Raw genomic sequence first — 2,620 nt, forward strand, 5'->3', positions numbered from 1 at the left:
GCTTCTTGGGAGGAAAGCAATGACAAACCTAGACAGCATCTTAAAAAGCAGAGACATCACCTTGCCGACAAAGGTCCGTATAGTTAAAGCTATGGTTTTCCCAGTAGTAATGTATGGAAGTGAGAGCTGGACCATAAAGAAGGCTGATCGCCGAAGAATTGGTGCTTTTGAATTATGGTGCTGGAGGAAACTCTTGAGAGTCCCATGGACTGCAAGAAGATCAAACCTATCCATCCTTAAAGAAATCAGCCCTGAGTGCTCACTGGAAGGACAGGTCCTGAAGTTGAGGCTCCAGTACTTTGGCCACCTCATGAGAAGAGAAGACTCCCTAGAAAAAAGCCCTGATGTTGGGAAAGATGGAGGGCACAAGGAGAAGGGGACGACAGAGGATGAGATGGTTGGACAGTGGAAGCGACTGGCATGAGTTTGGTCAAACTGCGGGAGGCAGTGGAGGATAGGGGTGCCTGGCGTGCTCTGGTCCATGGGGTCATGAAGAGTTGGACACGACTGAATGACTGAACAACAACATCAACTTCAATGCACAAACTTTGAGGAAACACTAGCTGAATACAGTGGTACCTTGGTCTCCAAACAGCTTAGTTTCCAAACAAATCAGCTCCTGACCACTGTAAACCTAGAAGTGAGTGTTCCGGTTTGCGAATGTTTTTCAGAAGCCGAACATCCGACATGCTTCCGCTTGAGTCCAGGAAGCTCCTTCAGCCAATCGGAAGCCGTGCCTTGGTTTTTGAACCGATTTGGGAGTCAAACGGGCTCCCGGAACAGATTAAGTTTGAGAACCAAGGTACCACTGTATAACCCCTTACATTTAAAGCACATGTTGTTCTCCAAAGAAACCTAGGAGCTGTCGTATAAACGCCACATAGCTGCAATTCCCAGCACCCTTAACAAACTGCAGTTCGTGGGGTTCTTTTCATATGCTTTAAATGTATGGTGTATACACACCCAGAGAGAAATACAGTGTTGATCACTGTTTGTGCTTAAGGCTTTAAATGTGCTTTAGCTCATGCGGCATTCAAAGTGTGCTTTTTTATTTTATTTTTTTAAAAAACACCTTGGTTATATCAATCTGGGTGGGACAGTGGGGCACGTTTGGGCAAGGAGTGTATGTCACACAGTCTTCTCTTCCAGCTCATCACAATGTACCATTAGTCTGCCTGACTGCGCTGTTTAGTCTTGACAAAATGCTAATTGTTGTACGGGACAGCTGCCTGCAACTCTCCCTTCGCCTCCTCTGTACAAGTCACTGGACCCAACCTTTCCAGGTGGCAGAGCCCTGAGCTGTGGGCTTTACAGCTGTTGAAATGACAACTCCTATCAGCAACTCTGTAATGAAGGAGGGTTACCATGAACCAAATGGCTTCCATTTGCATTCCCCACCCTCCTTTCTCTCTCCCTACGTGTTCTTCCAAGAAAGGCTCCAGATATCACCAGGAGAAAGGTTAAAAAAAAAGGTAAAGGACACATGGACAGTTACGTCCAGTCAAAGGTGACTATGGAGTTGTGGTGCTCATCTTGCTTTCAGGCCGAGGGAGCCGGTGTTTGTCCACAGACAGCTTTCCGGGTCATGTGGCCAGCAGGACTAAACCGCTTCTGGCACAAAGGAACACCATGGCAGAAACCAGAGAGCACGGAAACACCGTTTACCTTCCTGTCGCAGTGGTACCTATTGATCTGCTTGCACTGGTGTGCTTTTGAACTGCTAGGTTGGCAGGAGCTGGGACAGAGCAAGGGGAGCTGACCCCGCCGCGGGGATTTGAACCACTGACCTTTCAATCAGCAAGCCCAAGAGGCTCAGTGGTTTAGACCACAGCGCCACCCTCATCCCACCAAACCAGGAGATAGGAGCATAAGCGTTGCCTTCATTGCTCAGACCAAGGGTCCATCAGGATTCCATCTCTGACAGCAGCCAATCAGATGCTTTTGGTCACTCAGTAGCGAGGCGCAAGCCCCCTGGAAGATGTGGGTGTAGCTCAGTGGTAGAGTATCTGCTTTACATGCAAAAGGTCTCAGGTTCAATTCCTGCCATCTCCAAGTACAGCTAGGAAAGATCCCTGGACAGTTGCTGCCAGTCAGTGTAGACAATACTGAGCTAGGTGGACCAGTGGCCTGATTCAGTATAGGCAACCTTCTCATCTTTCCCACTATGCAAATAGAGGCACAATTGAGTACTGTATTGATAACACCAACGTTCTTGAAAATTAAAATTTGCACTCTGAGAAACCACTGTTAACACATTGATCGCTGAAACCTTTTCTGCAATTCCTGTGCTCCTTTACCCTACATCACACAAGCCTGCACTGGCTCCTGGAGAGGCTGCAACTGAGAAATGCAAAATAAAATAATAATAATAATAATAAAATAATAATAATAATAATAATAATAATAATAATAATAATAATAATAATAATAATAATAATAATAATAAATTTATACCCTGCCCATCTGGCTGGGTTTCCCCAGTCACTCTGGGCAGCTCCAGCCACTCAATCACTCAATCAGTAACCGCTATTATGTCCTTTAATAAAATGTAGTGTTATTTAAATTTAACAGAATGCTTCGTCTCATAATGGATCTGATTGTTCTTATTACAGAGCAGCTC

At 45.6% G+C, this 2,620-nt stretch overlaps 1 non-coding gene across 1 annotated transcript; it reads left to right on the plus strand.

Moving 5' to 3' along the window:
• Positions 1–1,980: 1,980 nt before the first annotated feature.
• TRNAV-UAC lies at positions 1,981–2,052 on the plus strand. The gene has a single exon. It is a non-coding gene; the product is annotated as a tRNA-Val (tRNA).
• Positions 2,053–2,620: the final 568 nt, after the last annotated feature.

Source organism: Lacerta agilis, chromosome 13 (assembly GCF_009819535.1).
Source record: "Lacerta agilis isolate rLacAgi1 chromosome 13, rLacAgi1.pri, whole genome shotgun sequence".
In the NCBI taxonomy this organism is placed as follows: Eukaryota; Metazoa; Chordata; class Lepidosauria; order Squamata; family Lacertidae; genus Lacerta; species Lacerta agilis.